Source organism: Haemorhous mexicanus, chromosome 5 (assembly GCF_027477595.1).
Source record: "Haemorhous mexicanus isolate bHaeMex1 chromosome 5, bHaeMex1.pri, whole genome shotgun sequence".
In the NCBI taxonomy this organism is placed as follows: domain Eukaryota; kingdom Metazoa; phylum Chordata; class Aves; order Passeriformes; family Fringillidae; genus Haemorhous; species Haemorhous mexicanus.
The window spans coordinates 14,431,131-14,454,209 of record NC_082345.1 but is presented as its reverse complement, the minus strand read 5'-3'; the positions used below and the strand labels follow the sequence as shown (position 1 = coordinate 14,454,209).

Genomic DNA, 23,079 nt, shown 5'->3' with positions numbered 1-23,079 from the left:
GAAACACACACCGTCTGGGGCTGTGTGAAAGTGCTGAGACACAACAGCCCTATAAGACAGGGGGGCACACCATGAAGCAGACTTAGACCTTTTGTCAGGCTTCTTTCTCCAGATCCCCACAGAGCTGATTGGTTTTCGCCCCCAGAAAGCCTTCCTCTAGCTCACAAATCCACCAAAAGAAAACCACACAAAAGGAGCATTTCAACTCACCAGGTGGGCCCTGAGACAGATTTGCATCGCTAGCAAGTACCACATCCAGCAGGATACAGCAATTTCACTCCAGAGCTGGCTCCATCCAGGAGCCCTGAACAAGCCCAGGTTTGCAGAAGATTGTGTGGACACATCTCAAGCCTGCAAAACCATCTACCTAAGCATTGTACCTTCAGTCAAGGAAGTTGCATAGGCTACAAAGGTTTGCTTGGTCCTGCCAAGAGCCTCTGGCAACCCCTCCTTTATTTTGTGGCTGCCTTCTATAAAAAAAGGTGATTGTTTTAGGGCCTTTTTTTTTTTGGTTTTTTTTTTTTTTTGTCAAGTGCATACAGGAATGCTTCACATGAAAGACTATTTACCCTCATGTGGCTTGTGACTGTCTTGAGATCAAAGACTCCCAATTACAAGCACACAATAACATTTTCCATCTTAATGAGAAGCAAAATAAAACCTGGAATTCAAGTTAAATTACAATTTTTTTGAAACTAAAGACAGACATAGAACATAGTTTTGAAGTCTGCAATTTTAGGGTTGAAATATGAAATAAGGTTTACTTAAAATGACTTAAACCCCTCAATTTATGGTCTTTCAGATGGCACAGAGCTAACCTACTTAATGTTCATCACAACTGGATGAAAATTTTCACATCAGCAAAGGAGGTAGCAAATAATAGCAAAACACAGTTAAACACACAAGTGATGATAAACAAGAATGAACATAAAACAGTATGGGTTGGAAGTTAGAATAGACAATATCGCCTTAAAATTTTTTCAGATGCAAGGCATAGAAATAGCTACTGACCTGCATCCAGGAAACATCGTCATCGTCATCATCATCAACATCACCATCTTCCTGGAAGAAACCAGATTGGGAATCAGTCTCATCACCAGAAGGACACGGGCCTGGCTTTCTCACAGCAGGGATTTAGCAGGAGAAGGTCACATCCCATCATCCAGGGCCTTGCCGAGAGGCAGGGACCTACAGTGCTGAACATGGAGGACTTGTAATGGTATCCATTGGTGGTCTACAGCACAGCCAAGCATGAGCCAGGAGGGGCAGCAGGAGAGCACAGCCCCATAGAAGCTCAGGAAAGGAGCAGCAGCTCCAGGCTGAACTGAACTGAACAGACCCCAGGCCACGGTGTGGTTGGAGGGCCCAGCTGAGGCTGGTCAATGGCATCATTAGCCCCATTAGGTATTTTCACAGGTGGTCCTTGAGGCTGTGAAAGGCCCCAAGCACAGTACAGTTTACAAAGCATGAGAAACTACAGAAGTAACCAGTGTGAGATGGTTAGGGGACATAAGGCTCTGGACCTGCGAACTTCTGGAACCTTCCCAGGTGTCAGTACTTACACTTAAACCCATGTAGCAAAACAAGGTCAAAAAGTCTGAATATGGAATAGGCCAACTCTGAAGAAAGCTTGGAATAAAGCAGATCAAAGGCCACTTGATACATTTGTATATTATGTTGAAATTTTTGGGGTTTTTTTGTTACAATGTCTCTTTTCTTCACACACACTGTATTTTTAAGCACTATTACTGAAAGTTCTCTCAGCTATTTCCCTTCCCCTGGCATGGCAACAATTTTTGAAGAATGATGGCTCCAAAGGTCACCCCTGGTCTAAGTTCTTCTATTTAAAGCAATTTTTCTACTTAACTCACTGCTCTTTTAAGTAGCCAATTTTAAAATGATGAATGTTTAGAAAAACTAATGATTCGATTTCTTGTATTTCCGGCATGCAAAAGCATTACTGCATTTAAAGGTGCTAGGAAAGGATATTTAACTGTTGTCAATAAAAAAAGTTATGGAGCTTGTTCCCTTGACTCAGAGCATTCAAATCCCATGGGTCCTAAAATAACTACACTTTAAAGTTCAGCAAGTACATTTCTGACTAATTTGATGACCCATAAGAAGAACTCAGATCAAATTATTGACTGACCTAATTTTTTGCCTGAACACAACTTTATATACAATGGCTGTATGGTTTAACACGTACATTCATACAACAGTAATTTCCCCGAGGAGTATGCAGCTCAGAAGCGAGTAATTACATTATGCAGCATTTCTAAAACATGCTCTGCTCATTCATGATTAACTATACAACTGTGTGCATGTGCCTAAAATTCTGTTCTCTGAACTGTGCTCCTTCATGGGAACCGCTGCTCCCACATCAGCACCCTGCACCCACGGTGGGGTGAGAGGAATCTGAGCCATGAGAGGAATTTTGGTCAGGAGCTGGTTTCAGTGCCCTCCTTTTCACCCTGGACTTCCACGATCTCGGAGCTTACAGCTGTAAGAGGACAATCCCAAATAAGAAGTCAATTAAGATGAAAGCAGAAGCTGCAGAGTCCTACAAAATTGTGGCCCTGAAACCTGTGTTTAATTTAATAGAGGGCACCTTCCCACTGACAACCTTCTCATAGCTGCTGTTGCATCACGACAGCAAATTATTCCTGTTCATCAACACCAGCAAGAAACCTCTTGTGTTTAATCTTAAAGCATGACCTTTAAAGAGTCATAGTAAGACACAACCTCGACAGCCAGTGGGAGGTGGAAGCCTACAGTGATTACAGAATTGGAAAACTCTTGGGTTGCTCACAGCACTGTTAGATCCTCAGATTTGTTACATATTTTACTGTGTACTTGCATCCTCAAGATTTTCAGTGAGGCACACACAGCTCTATATAAATTTCTCTATATAAATCTCAGATTTGTTGAGACTCTGTATTTGACTCACATTTGACTTATTCTGTAACCAAACCACAAACTGCTTTTTTCTTTCTTTAAATAATCCAGAATAATAAATTGGCAGAGTGAGTTCCTCTGACATCTATCTGGTGTTTCCCATAAGACAAATGCATAAATTTTCTGAGAAGGTAATAAACTGCAAAACTTCCAGGGTTAATTAAAAGAGTTACTTGGAAAACCTCTGGTATTATATTCACAAGTTGCTCTTATGACCAAGTACACAAATCTGAGATAGAAAATGAACATTAAAGAAGATTTTAGGTGGGGAGCACTGAAGCTATCACACACTACCTGGCCTAGGTCACTCCAGCTCTTGAGCATGCAGGAAGTGGGAATGTCCATGTGGACCTAAGCTTTGTGGGCAGGGAGCAGTGTATTTCCCTCATGGGAAATATCAGAAAACACAGTGCCATTTTTGAGACACCACCAGGTGTGCGAGCAGAGCAACACACATACAGCAATGGCAGAGAACTTAGATGTCCTGGGAGCAATACCTGATCTGAAGAGGAATTCCACCAGGATTTGCAGCTGGAAGGAAGGAGGGAACAGAAGTGGGGCCACAGCTGTGGCACAGATCTCTGGGTCTGAAATGCTGGGGTAGACACATGGCTGCATTTACACGGAGGACTGCAGTAAGTTACTCCAAGCTGGTGTCTGGAGCTGCCATGCTGAGAATGGCTTAACACCTGTGGTGGAGCCAGAGTGTTCAAGAACCACCAAATTTTCAGTGCTTTACAATGTTAAGTGCAGAGGGAGTTGAGAGATGAGGCTATAACAGAGACCTGACTGCTTTTAATAGACTGGCTTTTCACAAATTTTAGGAAATCTACCCCAGGTCCCCACTATCACAAGTTTTGGCTTGACCATTGCTGCATATAGGTGCCACAGCTTGGCACAAGTTACTCCCATTGCACAAACACAGTCTCACAGGATCTTCTCAAATCTTTAGAAAGCCTGAGAACAAAATTGAAAGGAAACTATTGAGAGTAACCAGTGTCACGGTAGGCAAATAAATAACCAAACCATGTAGAAAAGCAGCCTTGCCAAGGGAATTCATATTCTGTTCTCATATTTGTTTTAAAGCTTTAAGAGGTGAAGGTAAACATTGGAATGCGTGAGTCCTGCACACTGGAATCCATCTGCGTGGGGCTCACAGGAGAACATCAGGATCAGGAAACTGCATTCCCAGGGGATGATATGTACGTGGGTTAATGAGCTCCACAGTGAGGAAGGCAAATATTTCAGTTCTTGCCTGCTCTTCCAGCAGTGTTAGACTGAAGCTTGCAGACTCGTGTTATCCCATGTGCTGTATAAATGGAATGGCTACATTTCTGGAGACTGCTGCTTGGAATAGCAATTTTGTGAAAATTCATCAAGCAAGTTGGAAGCTATCACTTCAGAGCCCTGAAACGAGGGCGCTGGCGGGACTACTTAGTCAACACATATGGCGCTGTGCTGTGATTTCCATTTCAGAGTGTACTAGCACTTATTCTCTGTTTTTCTCACAGCTGCTCACTCCCAGTGTTAGCACTCCCAGAATAGCCTGCCAGTGTATAAATAGGGTTCTCCCTCTGCTGCACATGGCAGTGCTGCAACTGTACTGCTCTCCACTTAATTATAAGGTGCTGTTAATGCCATTAAAATAGTTCTGTGCCTTCCACTCCCCAAGAGGCAGAGACACTACAGGTTCCTGGATTTGCTCATTCTCAGGGTTTAGCCAAAGGGTTGCATCCTAATTTAATCATCAGGGAAAGCAGTATAAACGGGGAAAAAAAGGCTTCCTAACTAAAAGACCTTACTAATTCAGAGTATCTAACACATCATTCCCATGAGGTTCAAAATGAGCACTCATTAAAGCAGTCTCACCTGTAAAGGAGAGGTATTGTCTTCAAAGAAACCCTGGGTTTGGGCAGCACAGTTCTTCAAAGTCAACCTGGTGCCATGTTACCACCAGATCCTGACTACAGAAGCGTTTTGGGCAGTGTCACATTTCCCAGCCAAGAGGGATGCTCAGCTCTGATGCTGCATCAAGTCTCTCTCCAGTTTCTGCAGCCAAGTCCTGGTGCCTCCCAGTTATTTCACAGTTCTGAAGCGTTGCACAGCCTCCCACATCATTCAGTTGGGTTCCTGGCTCTGATCTGCTGAGACACCGCAAAGGGCAGCAGTTGCTTCACTTCTCATGAGGACAACATAGAAATGCAGTGAGAGTGGCTAAATGTAACAGTGCCCCAAAAGCTGAGGAGGAAAGATGTGCCCACATTTCTCTTCACAGAGAAAAGTAAGGCACAACTTCTCAAGGATATTTCTGGGATTCACATTCTCTGAACCTCAGAGAAAGAAAAAACAATTCTTATCTCAATTGCTTCTTCTCTTGTTGTTCACAAGTGGAATGCATTGTGGAAGAATGTTTACCTGAAAGGAATTGGTAATTGGATTCTGGTGTGAGTGTTTTGATTCATTGGCCAATTGAATCCATGTGTGAGTGTCGGGACTGTCGGCTGACAGTCACGAGATTCTGTGCAGCTGAGTGCTTGAGTGCAGATTCAGTGTAATATAGTGTAATATAATATAGTATAATAAAGTGATTAATTAGCCTTCTGATATCCATGGAGTCTTCCTCATCATTTCTCCCAGACATTGAGGTCACCTGTTTTTGCTATAGAAAGATTTTGGGAGAATACAGGCGCAAAACATTTGTATCATTATTGTTTTTATTATCATAATCATCCACATTCTAATGCTGTGCACATCACCATCATCCTTGTTATTCACATTCTAAGAGTGAGCACATAAAAGAGGTACCAAGAAATACTGAGGCTTTCTCTGGCTGACATTTAATTTCTGCTTTCGGTATGTCTCTGGAAGAAGTTTGAAAAGTGTGGTTGCTTTCAAAGTGATTTTCCTTTTTCCATTTGGGAGATTCCTTGCCATGATGAACAGAGATGAAACAAAAAAATATAAACCGGACAATCAATTTAAAATAGCTATTTGCACTGTCGACTAAATTCTAGATTGGACTTTTTTAAAACTGAAACTCTCCAAACCAAGATATTTTAATGGTCAAGAAATCCTATAATTTTACACAATAAATATGCTGTACAGAAATGATGGGAAAAATGAGAGTCATGTTTCAACCATTTGGTTACATTAATAATAACACACAAATGCTCCCTCTGTTGTTTATTTTCAAAAGGTATTCCAAATATCACAGTGGCATCCAGTAAGAGAGTGTATTTTCTTTGGGAGGAAAAAACTAAAACCAAAACAAATCAAACCCCAACAAAACTCCACATCCAAAATTAAGGCACACAAGAAGAATATGTGTAAATTACTGCCAATCTGCAAAACAAAATTAATTACATTTTAACAGCCATCAAGCCAAAATATTTAGATCCAGAACTAAATAATATATACACATCAGAATTAATAAAATTCAATTTTGGATGGTTTGCAGGCTAATTCTTTCTGGACTAGGAAAAGTGCTGTTTTGCAATGGAAATAATACCACTCTCACCCTATTTTCTTGTGGAGTGAAAAGGCACCACTGTGTATCATTAAGAAAACAGTTCTGTATTAACATTGACAACAATAACACTAAGGAGGAATCTGGGAGTTCTGTTTATGCACATTAAATTTGAAACAAGTAGTTCTTCAGGAGCTCAAATGATTTTGTGCAGTGAGGAGCTTTCCTGAGCCTAACAATTTCCATCAAGGAAAAAAATTCTGTTTCCATAGAAACATCCGACGTGGACCAAGCATGGATTAATCAAAATACAATGATGCCTTTTTGCAAGGTACTAGGAAAAAAATTCCAGTTTTAAGTGAGCACTGCTGCTCTTTCCTTCCATTCACACTAGAAAGCATGGGAAATTCTCCCCAAATGTCTATGTGACACACAGTTTAATTAGCATAATAAAAAGTTAGGTTTTCTTATATTCATAATTAGCATGTCATTCTGAACTACAGCCAAGGATATAATAACACGAAAAAAAGAGAGAGAGTGAAATAAATAATTTAAAATTACATTTACATTCCTTTTTAATTTGATACTGGTTATATCAAATGGCTCTTCTTATGTTTAAAAAATTTTAGTTGCTTTTTCAATATTCTTAGTACTGAAGGCTCATTTCTTGGTAGTGAAGGCTCTTTCTGATATTCAAAATCCAAGCTACAGGTTAGGATTTTTTTTCTTGTTGTTGAAATGAGTATGCATGATATTATATCATTCTCAGCTACCATCATAGAATTTTCTGACAACAGAATTTAGCTGCGAGTTCTGCCATTGCCCAGGGATGAAAAAAAGACTACACAAAGCCAGCCTGCCTTCATCTATCTTCTCAACAAAGCAAAAAGAAACATGGCTCCATTTTTAACAGAGCACTTCCATTGAAGTGCTTCCTTTGTCTCTTCTTTGTGTTAATAAAATAGACACCTTTTTCTTATGATAGCTGAAGTTATTTCCTAATTACTCTATTATCAGATGATATTAAAAAATACTCATTCTGTAAGTGTAAGAGGGGCACACAATAATCACAATACAACAAATGTCAAATGATTGTAAGCCCTTTAATAATTTGTACACAGCAACATGATACTAATGTCAGAGACAAAAAATGCACTTCCACTTCTAATCATACCTCAAAATGAAAAATTGCCAGCAAAAGCATTGGCAGGGTTCCACTTTTGTGTTTTTCAAAGGTTTGGTAGCAAATTCACACACAGATTTTGTTCCTCTTTATTTTATTACTTTTCAGCAGGGATCTGAGAATCAAGCTGGGTTTTCCATCTCCAACATCACCATTAGTAATAAAGGCTACGTTGGCCAAATTATGATCACAATAATCTGTGTGTAGTCCCTCTGTTATCAAGAGCTTTGCTCAGACATTATTGATGAAGAAGCCCCTGATTGTTAAGTGGCACACATGGATACCTTGGTGCATGAGGAGGAGGAGCCCTACAGGCTCCCAGGGGTTTAAATGAAGTAGAAAGCAGCAAATGTTTAATTTCAGTCATTCAGGCAGGCAGATATGACTGAATACTCAACAGCTTGGTTCGTGCAGCCACGCACGGCAGCAGCCCTGAGAAATGGGTGACAGTCAGTCACTTATTCCTTACCTTGGAGCAAAGCCCATAACACTGTCTGGGCAGGTAAAGCCCAATAGCTGCTTTTAGGGCAGTTTAGGGCATCCCTGCCCACTGCTCACACAGCCATGGTGTGTGCAGAGGGCACACAGGGTGCTGCAGGAGCTGCCCATCACAGGCTCAGAGCAGCCTTCACAAGGGCACAGGCATGCAGAGCGGCACAGATGCCCACGCCAAGGTGCCAGCCACAGGAGGTAGGGACATATGGAAACACAGCTTCCACTGTGGAGAAAACATGGCCACCTGCCTAGGGCACAGGGAGGCATTAACTCTTAAAGGACTGCTAAGAGATCAGCACTCTCCTGTTGTTGGAGGCCACTCTTCAAACCCAGCCGTCAAACTGGTGCAGAGAGGCACAAACACCACTGGCAAGGCAGAACCAGCACAGCTGGTTGGAAGGACAAACACAAGCCATGTGTCTGGGCACTGTGAGTTCTGTGTGTGCTGAGTGACACAGGGGCTGGGAAGTGTGAGAAGAGATTTTTGAGGGGCCAGGTGTAAGCAGGTTTGGAAGGTTTCCCTGTGACCCCTTTAGACACTCCTGCCCTTCACTCTACATGACTACACCAGTCCACCTCCCTCAGCAGCTGCTTCCTTTTCCACCACCTTTCCACCCTCTGCAGGGGCACATTGAGCCTTTGGCTGTATGGCTGCACCAGTGAGGTGGAAGTGCTTAATTCTTCACAGAAGTGACCCTTTTACCCACCTTTTGCAACATAAGCATGCCTAAAGTGACAGGGTCACTGTCCCACAGGTCCCACAGGTATATTCCCCACCACCAGCTCAGCTGGTACAGGCTGCCAGGCCCCCACCTCGCACCAGACAAGCCTGAGTCAGCAGGGAAAGGTTAGCTGAAACCATAGTGTTAGGTCACCAAACTAGCTCTTCCTAGCATGACTTCTCCCCCAGGAAATATTGAACTACCCCATAAATACCTCTTCAAAACAAAATCCTCCCTATCTTCCAATAAAAATTAAAGTGGCTAAGGAAGTAGCTTTCTCCTTGCTATCCATGACAGGCTGATACAAGACTTATTTTTTAAATACAGGCTCAACTTTTCTCCATATTTAACACTTAGAGAGCAGGTTTCTTTATAACACTACATCACACATGCTGAAGTGCAGAGATGGGGATGAGCTGCCTGCCTCACTCGGGTGACAAGGGACATCTAGCGGCATCGTGGCTCCCAACACCACTGCCCCTGCTCACCTGTAGGGACAGCAGACACAGCCACCTCACCTGTCCCCAAGGGATCCCACCCCAGTGTAGGGAAAACCCATGGCTGGTACAGGAAGTGACAGCCCTCTGCCTTTCCCAGCCTCACATCCCACCTCTGTGTGCAGAGCTACACTCCTTTGCACCCTTCTCTCTCCATCAGCTCTGCCCAGCTTTTTCATCCCTGCTCCCATTAGTTTCCCCTAATAACATAATCATATATTATACACATAACAATTTATTTTCAGTAAGAGACTGATTATCTCAGTGGCCTGCCATGGATAAGAAAGCATGGAGCCCGCTCCCTTTATTCAGAGAAATAAACTGTTTCAGAAGAATACCTGTCTGTGTGAAAGTAAAACAAATGAGGTCATGGTAAGAACAAGACTCTTGAAAATTGCAACCACATCTCCTGGAAAAAAAATCTATTTTGTTTAATTAAAAAAAAATTAGTAAATAATGGCATTACATTCAGCTTAAGTATTTACACCAGTAATAAAAAGTCAAGGTATTGTCATTGTAACAGGCAAGTACATACTGAAAGATGTGGGTTTGGATTAGATAAGAAGAAGGAATTCTTTACTGAGGTTTCAGTTGCACAGGAGGAGTTTTGATGGTCCTGTCTATCAAGGCAGCATCAAAATGCTGTTTCTATTTATTTATTTATTTGTTCATTCTTTTTGCCTGGTTTAGATTTCTCTATCCAAACCCCAAAACACTACATGAGTGAAAGAGTAACAGAGGGCTGGAAGCAGTGCTAAACCTGCTGGCTATCCAAAGTTCTGTGACTTTGATTTAAGAGACCGCCTGTGGTTGTGGTCCACCTGTGCCTCAGCCTGGACTTGTCACATATGTTTAAGAATAGCTGATTTATTAGTTTTCCTTTCGTGTTCTGTTCCAAAAATAATGAAGAACATTTGTGGCTGAGAGGAAGTAAAAAAATGGCCTTTTGGGAGATGCAAGAAACCCACAGAAACCCTGACTCATCAAACTCTTAGTTTGTTTGGCTGCCTCCTATCCCTCCGTTTTTTTTTCCTCTGCAAAATTCCCCTGTTCATCTCTGCCAGGTTTATTGCTTTACACATTCACTTTCTCCTTCTTCTGAAAAGCTCTCGTAATTGTTTCCTTTTATTCTTTTTTTCTTCCCTAGTTTCCTACTCCCCATATATGTGTCCTCTCTACTGTCACCTCCTGCAGACATTGTAACCCCCTTCTCCCAGGAAACATTTAAAGAAACAAACTTGTCTTTTCCGTTTGCTATTCCTCTCGGGAAAAGAAAAACAAAACACAAATTCAAACTATTTTTTTTCTATTAAAACATTTCACTGAAATTTGAATAAAACTACTCTTATATGTACAGCAGTTATTATCTCATTTTTCTTACCCTCCCCTTTTTTTTCTTTTTTTTTTGCTTTACTGACTAGAAGTGCTGTGCAGAAATACATAAATCACCATCTTGTTTTCCCCAGAGCCCAGCCCATTGTAGTTATAACAATAAGAGTGTCCCAAATACATAGCTGGCAAATTGCTGGCACAGCTGAATGATTTCAGGCAGCAGTTCATGGCACTGCACTACTCAGAGCAGAAACCTCCTCCCCTCTTTGAGCAGCCAGCCCTGGGAGATAAGGAGAGACACAGCTTTAAACCAACATGAAACAATTAGAAATGTCGCCAGCAAAGGTAACCTGAGGTTTACCTGAGCTCAACAGAATATTATTTCGGTATGGAAAAAAGGACTAACGAACTGAGATATTATTGCTAAGTAGCCAGACGGTCAGCAGAGGGACACTGATGTGTTTTAGGCAGCACTGGGCTCAGAATGAAGCTTAGGGGATGGCAGGCCAGGCGCAGCAGCCAGCAGTTGGCACTGTTGCTCCGCTGCAGAAGGGATGGGCAGCAGCACGGGGAGCGCAGCCCAGGGACAGATGTCCCGAGGAGCATCACCTGCAGTCAGTCACGGCACACGCTGCCTGCACACGAGCACGACCACGTGAAGCACGCGCTCTGTGCGGACATGTCACAAGAAAGAAGAAAAGATTTCCATCGTGCATACAAATACCACCCTCGCTGGCTCAGACACTGCAAGTGCAAATCCCAACCTAATCTGTCAGTCAGGACAGCTGGGAAAGCAGCGATGCACTGCCAACGAGTTGGGAAATCCACACTGAGGTGTCACAAAGCAGCCAATGACAAAAGCAACAAGATATTTCCAAACTCACTGCAAGACCAGAAAATAGAAGCCTTCTTCCAAATAAGAGGGATTCCATCTCCTCCAGGGATTTGCAGTTTGCAGCACTGCCCACTGTAGTGACAGGTGGTGTAGACGAGTGAGGCAAGGCCAGAAGAGGGGATGTCACAATGGAAAGACAGCCCGTGCAGAACATGCTGATATGAATAAAAAGGCTTTTGGTAATTTTTCCCATCACACAGCTCTTCAGTACCTCACAAGCCTTGGAAAAGTCACAGAACAGCAAAATATAAAATTAAGTCTTGTGGCTTTACAACTACCTTACCTGCTCCCCTGCCTCCTTCCAAAGACGAAACAAAACAAACAAAAAACCCCCATCTGAGCAACCAAACAAAAAAAGGCAATTAAACTATTCACACCTGTATGGCAGGGATGGGAGAATCTCACTGGGGAAAAATACTTCCTCCATCCAAAGAACTGCTCCTCTTGGATTTCAGTACATGTACTACATGTCTTAGCAAAAATGTTAAATAACAAAGAATATGTAAAGAATTAAATAGGAACAAGTTAAATTTAAAGACATGAGAAGATCATCAATTGGAAACATCTGGGAGGTGAGAAGAAAGGAACTTAAAAAACAAAACTAAAACAAACCCAACCACATTTCATTGTGAATCCGTGGAAAAGGAAACCTCTTCAGTACTTCACACTGGGAATTTTATCCTCCTCCAAGTGCAGGAGCATGAAAGCTTGTCTGAAGAAAAGGGAGGTGTCCGAGCTGTGCCTGAGCTCCCTGTTCAGCACCAGAACTATTTCATCACTGAGGGTCGCTCTGAAATCAAGGTTATGACTGGCCTGGAACACACAAGACAGGCAGGCAGAGAAAAGTCTGGTCTAAATGGATTAGATGGTAAAGGGCAAGAGGTTCTTGGTCTTTCTGCTGGTGACTGGTTTGAGGAGGGGGAAAAGACTTCATGATAGAAAGAGAGAAAGACACAAAGAAGATAGAGAATTGTCAAGAAATAGTAAAGAAACATTCAAATAAATTAATCTAGATTTCCAAAAAGAAAATTGGCAAAGGTGCTAGAGCAGAAATCTCCCAGTGCATTAAAAAAAACATCCAAGAACAAGAAACAGCTTTGTCTAATAATGTGCCACAAGAAAAACTTGACAGCAGGAGCAGCAAAATCCTTCCCTGCTGTGATTGCAGCAGCAGCAGCAATTGCGGAGCATATTCCAGGGGGGAGTTTATACACTGCATTTGGTTAAAAAGCCTGAAAAATAAGCAATTAGCTCCTTTATATTGAGAAAACTATGCATTTCCTAGAGAGGAAAATAAAAGGAGGCAATTTAGCAATGCATTACCATATCTGCCTGTTGCAACGATCCTCATCAGGGAGGAGCAGTCCTCTGGGAGCTGCACCTGGGTTTCTCTACCTGCTACTGGCACAGCCCCCAAGATAATTTTGCCAGAGAGTTGTCTTTGTGTGACAAAGACATTCCCTCACAGAGCAAGCTTACCACCAGCCATATAATTGTTACTATTTTGTAAATTCTAAAAGAACATAGGATGATATTAATGATCCTCCTTTAATCTCCCTTCAGCATTTATTTACTGGGTTGTCTCACACTGCTACCTATAGTTATATACATTCTCCTTAGATAGAGGTGATACAGTTTTGTCTCTTAGTTTTATCTAACACCAAGGCCCCAGCTATTGTCTGAGGGGAGGTGATATATTAGTGCAAAAATCAATGCACTGCATTGAGAAACCAGCAGCTGACTTCTGCATGTCTGTGTCACACAGCATCGTCTAAGCCATGAATGCTTCACATATTCTTGGTATTCACATAAAAAAATTCAAACAACAAGGCTTAAATTCCTTGTGGCTTTTTTCTGGGGTCTCCACTTGCAGAGAGAGAGGCAGAATCAAACCCATCAGGCCTGTCAGGAGGACTGCATTAGTTTCATGCCACTTTTGTCCATTGAAGCCCCACTACCATCACTGGGTTTGCTGTACAGACTGACACAAGCCTTGCCTGTATCCAGTAATAAAATGTGGCAGTTTTTTCACAAGGGAAAAATGGCACAAGATGCCTTTAACCCCATTTCTGACTCTGGCTATCACTTTCAAGGAAGCTGCATCAGTTTTCTTAGTGGAAAAATTAGATGCCTCTAGTAAAGGGAAACCTGGATCCTAAAATACCACCACTAGACGTCCTCTTAGCTTCAGCCAACCAAGCAGAGGTGCTCCTGTAGCCCTGATGGCTTCTTCCAGCCACCCTATGCAACACCAGCAGACAAGGAAGGAGCAAGGACTCTCCAGGAACTCTACAATTTTATAGTTTCTGGACCACATTAGCTGCACCCATTATTTATGTGCTACAATCACACCCCGTGCTTAGGTGAGACATACCTCAAGTGTTCACAGCTGGCTGAGAATGGGTCCATTCAGGCCTGGTTGCAGCCTGTCTTTGCCTTTTTGAGTTCCCCGGGGAAAGCCACCAAGATGGATCTGCCCCAATCCTGATTCCAGCAGGTCTAGAAATTTCCTCTGATACCCTAATGAAGAAGTAGAGGTTCAATGGGTGTAAGGCAAAGCCACTGTCAAGGGAGCAATGCCTGTGTATGCTCTCTGTGAATGGCCCTTACCTTTCAGAAGGGAAAATCTTATATTCCCCACATCCTGCTTATGACACGACATTAGATAAAATATGTTTAGGAGGCATGGCCTGGCCTGTAGCCCAGCTGTCTGACCACAGTAACCACACTCTTTCCTTATAAACAGGACACTGTTTCTTCTGGGTATCTGGGATTTGCCAGTTCAGCTTTATTCAGCTCACTAGAATGATTTTTTTTGTTGTCGTTGTCATTGTTCTTTTTAATAAATTTTCAAAAATCAAAGCAATGGCTGTGGAACACTGTTCAAAACCACTGATTTTTCTGCAGCTTTGGCGAAACATGGAAAAATCAGCTTGAAGTGGGTTGATTAGCTACCAGCAAAGGTTCTCAAGGAAACTTCTCTGAGAAATTCAGTCATCTTCTGAGACTGACACCCACTTGCAGCTTATGTCATAGCTCACAGAACAAAATCATCACCATCACTTCAGGCATTTCAAGCTGAGATAGAAGGACAGTTGAGAGCTGAGGTAAGTTCTGCTCTAGCAAAGTGTCAGGAGAATACATTTAATGACCCCAGGGGTGATTTTCTTTCTGGTCCCCAGTTAAAGCAACAACCACTAACCTCCTGCCTGATAGTTTTCACTCCCCATTCAATAACCTCTATGTTTACATTACTCATCATGTAAATTGTCTGGACACAGTTGCAAATATTCCATTAATAACCACCACAGGATCTCCTGCTGTCTTGCTATGCTCAGGTATTCCACGGTTGACTCTGGTTCACACCCATAATTGCTCACCCTGACCTGAGTGAGGCTGCAGAACCACTGCTGCTCCTGCTCTGGATGGATGGCAGATCACAAGCACCCACTAAGAAAATACCATTTGTTTGTAATAAACCTTCTCAGATTCCTTCCATTCTCACATAGTGTCCAAGCCTTGCCACCTATTAAAAACCATCAGTCTTAGGTGCTTCTAATCTGTCCTGGTATGGTAAGAGAAGAGTTTTTTGTCTTTGACCAGAAAGGCCTCTGTGTCACCTCCTGAGGCATGAGTTGGCTTTCTTCTGTGCACTCTCAGGAATTCAAACATTCTACATTAGAGCCTATATAAAGTATACACGGTGGAGGTTTTGGAGGTTAGGGCAAAAAGTAATAATCTTTAAACCGTGGGAAGGGATGTTCAGAAGGGGTATAAGGGCCTGCTTTCCAGCAGTAGGGATGATGAAGCAGAGAACCTGGGGGTGGTGTGGGACCTTGAACCCTGGAAATCCTTGAGGACAGGTCATGAAAACAGTCACAAGAGACATCTGCCTGCAGTTGATTCTCCTTCTGAACACATGCCCCAGCCCCATCGCCTGTCTGTGATCCCTAAGTGTCACAGAGGGAACAGTCATGCTCCTCGAATTTAAAATGAGATATATTTCTCTGGGTACTGTGACAATAGCACTTCAGGAAGATGCAGAAACTCTCTCTCTTTCAGACCCCAGCTGGGGTTATTTCACAAGGACAACTTTCCAATCAAAAAAGGGGCAGAGCTAAACTATTTCTCTGCCAACTCCACCCTCCATGAGCATATACCAATCTCTCTTTGGACTTTGTCCCTGAATTGGAAAGGTAACCAGAAAGCATCAGATAAGAAACTGGACACATCAAAATAGTCAAACAAAGCCTGAAGGACTTTGACAATAAACACACATGGAGTGAAGACACTTTCACACAGATTCCATACCTTTGGCGTGTAGGAGGATCTATAGCAGGAATTTCATTTACGAGAACAAAATACAACATTAAGATCCTTGTAGCAATCCCTAGCCACTCTCTCTGGTATTTTTGTTCCACACACAGACTACATGCTTACAGAAGTGTCAGCTTTTGGGCACCATACCAACATGGGACGAGTGCAGGAACACCCTGAGTTGTAACGTAATACAAACAGAGATAAGGGAAGAGGAGCAACAGTGAACAAATGCAAATGCACTCCTGTTGACCAGAAAAATCCTGACTTGCTTCCTAGAGAAGCTGTGGAGGCACCTGAACCAAAGAGGCCTTCTGGAGCAGAGTTCAACATAGTGTTAGTCAAAATGTGTTGGCTAAATAAATTGAGTAAGAGCATCATCAACATGACAAAGCAAAAAATATCCAGAGAAGGACTACTAAAAAGTTCAGTGTACTCATGCCACTGCAAAAGGCTACTTAAACAAACAATGTAAAACAGTTCAGCTGTTTTGGCTCATCAGAGGAATCATAGAGCGGTGTTGTGCCAGCACAGCAAGGCCTGCCCAGGGCCTGGGAATCATCCCAGCCCCATCCCCTCAACAAAATATCTCTTCTGGTAGAAGCTGGGTCAGAGATGCAGTGGTGCTGGCAGAAATGGGCTCAGCTGTCTCAGCCTGTGTCCCTTGGAGGTGATGCAGCTTTAGTGGCTTAATGTGCCCACAGCACAGCACATCTGGGCTGCTGCCACGTGAAAAACATCAACCCACAGCCACTTACACCAGGTTCCTTCAATGGACTCAATGAACTCCTAAATCAGTCTGTAACCACAGTCTCCTCTGCATTCCCTCCTAAACTGAATGGTTTGTGTCAGGTCCATCCTTCCTCCTCCTTCCCCTCTCTCAATCACATCCACGCAAACAGACACACTAGAAATACATGCAATTCATTGTTTGTTCAGTGTGATTGCCTGAGTTCCACTTCCTAGTGGCATTCCTCAAGGCTGCTAGTTCTTCTTAAGGCTGAAGTATTTCCATGCTGATCAGCTCAGAAAAGGCAGTTACTGCTTTTCCTCCAGCTAAGGAAATTAACTGAATTTGCACACTACAAACCCCAGGGAGGTTTGCAGTTGTAGCACTAACACATGGAAAACAGTGGCTCAGCTGGGAAGCCTTTCAGCTTGTGGTGTCAGAGAGTAACTCTGGGACCCATGAAAGGAATTACTTTTTTCTTTCACCAGATCTCTCTCCTACCACTTGGATGCCAGGTTGCTGTCTCTACTCAAGTATGCAAATCTGAGCAAGCCACCAAAACACGTGTTAAAAATCTCCCTGGGAATAAAAGTACTGTTTGTACAAACTCTCACATCTTTCTCCCACCTTCCAAGCAAAGGCTGCTCTCACAGATGGTAAGATGAGGCTCTCCTGGTGAGGTTGGAGCGGAAACACGATGGCTTATTGTTACACACTGTCTTCGGTGTTTTGCTGAGTTAGGAAAGGACAGGACACCAAGCACATTCCATGGCATTCTGCCAAGCAGGGCCCCAAAGGGTAAACAGAAAGTAATGTGCAGGATGCAAGAGAGTCTTTAAAAAAAATAAGAGGGGCACCAGATGGTCACTGAAATGATCCACAACAGGGGAATGTGAATGAACATTTCAGGTTCTGTTCTAACACCTTATTAAACATATATGGATGTGTGTCTTAGGAGCAGGCTGCATTCTGGGAGAGCCATGTCAGGATTATTTTGCAAATAATCCATCTCCTCCACAGTCCCTAGTGAAGTCACCACCTCAGCGCCCGGCTGTCCTGCTCCTTCCAGCACTACAGTTGAGCATAATCACCTCAATCATTTTTTTTCCGCTGATTAAACTGACTTCCAGTGCCATTACAGTAAATTACCACAAGCAGGTTTTGTTCGTTTGCTTTTTAACTGTGGACTCGCATAACACAGCGTGCAAACCCTAACGAAGGGCATTTGTACGCCAGTGAGGGTTGATACTGCAGTTTAACAGAGAGCAGCTTTGTAAAGGGAGAACAAGGCTACTGCAGTGTGCTCTAGGGCTTTTACTTCCTATGGCCAGCACCGGATCTCTGTTCCCTGTTAATGAACAGCTGCTGTTCATTCAGCTGTCGAGGTGGTCCGGTGGGACGGGCGGCTGTGGGACAATTCAGAGGGGACGCACCGCATGCAAAGTCTCCCCTCTTATCTGAATGCTCAGCGTGAACAATGCTCAACCATCCATGCATAACACAAAACTCAGGAAGTTATACAGCATCCCTTAGGTTTCATGCTTCTTAGTTCAAAGGCACAGTGGGCAAGAAAAAGGCTCTGCCTTTCAGAGAAATGAACTCTCTTAGAGCCAAGATGTGGCCATCACAAAAGCTGTGTCCCTTCAACTGGGGATACCAGAAGAGCTTTTGGGCTATTATGAGGTCTCCTCATCTGGTAGGACAGACAAGAAGTCACTCTCCCATACAACAAGCTAATGCTCCTGTGATTTTCATTCACTGTGAACAAACTCTTACTTACTTAACAGAAATACATTTCTAAAATTTGAACACTGAAATGAAATTTCAAATGCCAGAAATTTTCATGCTCCCATCCCTGAGTTTCTCTATAGAGAAGCATGCAATTGTTCTTTAAGAGGTCATAGGCTAAAGTCTTGGGAACTGCTATAAGGCACCACACACTGATAAAATAGGAAGAAACCTGGGTTGAGTGAGGCACAGCAGAGACTGCCTGGAGTCCACTTTGAAAAAACAGGTCCAGGAAAAATCTTTTCCTCTTCATCTTTCTCGAAAGGAACCAAAGTTTATCAAGCTTTGTCTACCATGACTTTCTACAAGTTTAAACACTGTATCATGCATTTTTTGGAGGAGGTATGAAAATGGTATATTTTCTCTTAATTGCTTTTCTTAAGCTAAAATAACCCAAAAGTCAAAAAAACCCAAAAGACAAAAGCAAACCAAAACAAACAAAAAAACCCCCTACTTCATGCTGAAATAAGAATCCAGGTTCATGCCCTAGTTTACTGGAAACCTGCTTAAACACACAGCTTCAATTAAAAGGGTGTAGCCCTTTTTTTACACAAGCCTCGAGAGACAGCCCTGCCTAGGAATGGTGATGGAGACAGTGGTTGAAGGCCAGCCCAAGGAAAACCTACCCATGTGATCACATAACCTTTTGGGCTGTCATTTCCCTCCGCTAGCTGTCCATCCTGTCTGGGAACCTGACTGCCTCCCTAAGCACACGTGAAGAGTGAGCCATGCTCCCAGCTGGTGTGCTGCAGATTCACTGACCTCATGACAGCCTCAGTCAAACCCCCCTTATCTTTTTTCTCTCTCCCTTGAAGAAGCAAATAAAATTCCCAAGCCTCTCCAAAGCATTTGCCAAGCAGAAATGAGGCAAAAACCCCAAACAGAAACATTGCCACAAACTAGATTATTTATGGGCTCTCATGGAGAGAGAAATGCAAATACATGCATGGCAATTGCTCTATCCCTTTAGTTTCTATTTTCTCACCTTTTTGTTTTGGCACGAGAAATAGCCAGCATGTGACAGTAAGGTCAGGGTATCTCTGGTTACAGCAATGCCTAAGAAACGTTGTTCTAGTAAAATGACACCATGCACAAGCCACATTATATAAAAAGTGAAGGAGGCACAAGCGTGGGATACAAAGCACTTCAGACACTACACTTAAATGATGTGACCACTGCTACAGGTTCTGCCCTAAAAGCAGAATCTTAGCCCATGCTGAACCTGGCACTGCCATGGCAAAATAATTAGGGATAGCTGGAGAGGCAATCCCACTTCTGCAGCTGCTGAGCTCATGCAGCCTGGGTCCCTATGCAGAGCTGATCTTTCCCGCTGCATTGCAGGGTGCTCACATGCCTCACAGACCTCTACTTAGGGCAGATAATGAGAGGCAGCACTGTCAACATCAGCCACAGGGAGGGGGAGAGTGAGTAGGATGTCCTTACCCAAAAATTTGTGAGGCAATCACTCTCCTGCTCTGCACAGCACTCCTGCCAGTGCAACACAGCAAACAGCTGCTTTGGTTTTTGCAGGTGTCTGTACCAGATTTTACATATTCAGTGTCCTTCTCTCCTTTCTTCTGTTTGCTCAAGAAGATTTTCACCTGGTTCCAAAGAATCAGTGAAAAAAAATCAGTGTAAGCTGAACAAATGTAGCAGAGGCTCCCCAGAAAGTCCATAAACTTTTCACTAAGCTGGCCAGAGCTTCAATTTTCTACCACAGTGTCTGAAAACAACTTGTCTGCTTTCCCATTTCATCAGGATGCTCTTGCACTGCTCTTACACTGATATTGCAGCAAGGACCTTTTGAGGCTACTGATTGGCATGTCTTTTCTGTTTATTTCCTAATAAAAAAGAATCATATGCACTAAGCGTTCTAAAAAGCAACTGTGCTGGCACTCGGCCACAGAGGAAAGTACTGCAAAAGCCCCTGATGCTTTTACTTAACAATAAATTCAGACAGCTTTGTTTACAAATGGGACTGACCTTTCATTTAACTAACTTCTTAAAGAAAATTTGGGAAAATTTATTAGTCCAGAGTCAAATATATTCTCTGAGCTACAAACAGGCCTCTGATCCCTTTTACTTACATCCAGACATTTCAAAAGCAGTTCAGTAGACATGTTCCAGTTTTCATTTAATGAAGGCTTATCATGGTTTATACACTGATCCTGTTCCCACTAAAATTAACCACATCCACACCAATATCACTTGGACGAAAAGTCAAAAGAAGTGCTCAAAACTATCAAAAATCTCAGCTTTTTCCTTCACAACTTAGATTCTCCCTGGACTCACAAATCAAGTTTCCATGGTATCACTACAGTAACAAAGAGCAAAACTTTACCAAAATCCCTCTAAAAATCCCAATTTGCCTTCCCCCTCCTCCATTTTTAATACAAACTTTGAACTATACTTGTGCAAAAGACCAGAAGATGTTGCTTAGAGGTATAACCAAATGAGAACCAACTTCTTCAAATCCTATTTGCATTCTTGCAAGTGTTGGGAAGCACTTTATGGGACCTTTTTCCCAGAAGAAGGACTTGAGTGGCTGCAAGTTCCCAGCCCCAAGGGAAGTCTGGCTGGTGAAAAGCAGGATGGGCTTTGGCAGTCACAGGGATTACAGCACTGGAGGAGAACATGAAGGAGAAAGTTTAATTACTTTTTGTCACAGATTTTAGCAAAGGCTTGAACTTCTGTCTCCTACATCACACTCAGGTGCTCTCTTCCCATGATTAAGTTAATCACCATTTGTTTTCTCATTTTTCTTCTCACTTTCTACATCGTTAAACATTCGTCAGGAGGGAAGCAGCCCCAGCCAGCAATCTCACAGAGGCAGGGGCTTCAGGTCTACATCCAGGTCCAGCTGAGCTGAGGCTTGAAGTCAATTGCTCCCTCACCTCCCTCCCCAGCAGACAGGCTTTCATCTCCTGAAATCGCCCCTCCTCGGGTTTCTTCCCACCATCACTTACAAAACTCTGCTTTTGCTTTGATGAAAAATGAAAACCAGACTTGCCAATCCTCACTTTTTCATGAGGAAATCTTCCATCACCATGTCCTGCCAACCCCAATTGTTGCCTTATTAAAAAGCAAGTATTTCAAGGGTACAGTCTGTCTCACCAGTACTGGAAATTTAAGTAGGAATTGTGGAGCAAGGACACAATATGCAGCACAATGAGGATCTAGGTGAGGAGAAAATTTGGGCTATCAAGATTTATACAAATGTGTTTCTGTAGTACCAATGATGATTCCTGCAGAACAGAGAGTATTTCAAAAAATGAAATTGTCCTTAAAAGAACAATAAATGGGAGAGTACAAATAGGAGAAGGAGACAAAATTAAGAGATTTGTAGAATAAAGGGACCTTTAAAATGCAATGATGGGGCAGGCTACAGTGAATTTAAATACCAGCCTGCAATAGTCTGTGTAACATGATCCCTGCACACAGCCCAGCTCTTAGGGAGGTTTCAGCTACACTTTCCAGGCATATCTCTTCGACCTTGTCTCTGTCACATAAACGAACTGAAATGAACATATGTTTTTGAGTTTGTTTCTAAAATAACCAGACTGAAGCAGAAATACTGCACTGCCTACACTAATTCTCCCCCCACCTTCCTCAGGGGAGAGAGCAGAGAAAAACCATGCGTGTTAGTCACATCAGATGAAGTGCTACAGTGACGAAGATTTATACAAAACAGAGACAAAAAAAGCCTGTCAGGTCCCAGCTGCGGGTGAGCAATGAGCTGTGAGACCAGGAAGGTGACATTGTGCCAAGCCCCGCTCACCTCCAGCCCTGACAGGCTCCCCAAGGCACACACATCAGCCCTGCAAGTGTGCAGGAAATCACCAGGCACTCTGCAGGGATGTGCCAGCCTTCTGCAACACACAGAGCTCAGGATGTGCACCAAGAGCACCCTGGAAATGGATCAGGCAGGGGGGAAAGGTACTGCTGTCCCAGCCTCTGCTGCCCTCTCACAGACAGAGGCAGACCACGCCCAAGGCACAAGGGTAACAAAGAGATGTGTTTGTCTCTCAGAGGATGCTACATCAGGCCAAAAGGTGCCCTGACAGGCTCATCTAAAGATCAAGGATTCTGGAGTTTTAATCATAGTAACAACTGAAAAGGAACTACCCCTGGTATGAACAAAGGCTGGTGGATGTAGGGATAGGGAGCAGCCCCGAGGAGGACCTTGGAGTACTGGAGGATGAAAGGCTGGACATGACCCAACAGTGTGAGCTTGCAGCCCAGAAACCCAAATGCATCCTGAGCTCCATCAAAAGATTCATATTTCTTACATGAATGCCAGTACAACTTTACCTAGGAAAGCAAACTGCAACTGCATCTACATCCACCCATCTCCTTTCTACTGTGGACACTGAGCCCTGCAGATCCTTTTCCTGTCATGGGCTGCTTGCTCCTTGAAATGTAGGCTGAATGCTCTCCATGGGGAAAAAAAAAAAGGACATTTTACACCTTATATAAGGGGAACTATATACCTGAAATGGAAGCTTGGTTTTTAATGAAATTCAAGAATTCAGACATATGGATTTTCTAATAATCAGTATAACACTCACGAAAGGCCTCACTTCTCCATTTGGAGACTTGAAGGTTTTAAGAAAGGCTTATATGAAAAACACATCATCAAACTGGTAGGAGAGCCCAAACCTTCCTGTCCAAAATATCATTTAATGAGGTTTCAATTAGG

The 23,079-nt window shown here is 43.0% G+C and overlaps 1 long non-coding RNA gene across 1 annotated transcript; it reads right to left on the bottom strand.

Annotated features, from left to right (window-relative positions):
• Positions 1 to 5,651: 5,651 nt before the first annotated feature.
• LOC132327144 (uncharacterized) lies at positions 5,652 to 20,077 on the bottom strand. Its single transcript, XR_009486448.1, has 3 exons — positions 19,824 to 20,077; positions 13,920 to 14,065; positions 5,652 to 12,358 (listed from the first exon to the last, which is right to left on the bottom strand). It is a non-coding gene; the product is annotated as an uncharacterized LOC132327144 (long non-coding RNA).
• Between the last annotated feature and the right edge of the window lie 3,002 nt (positions 20,078 to 23,079).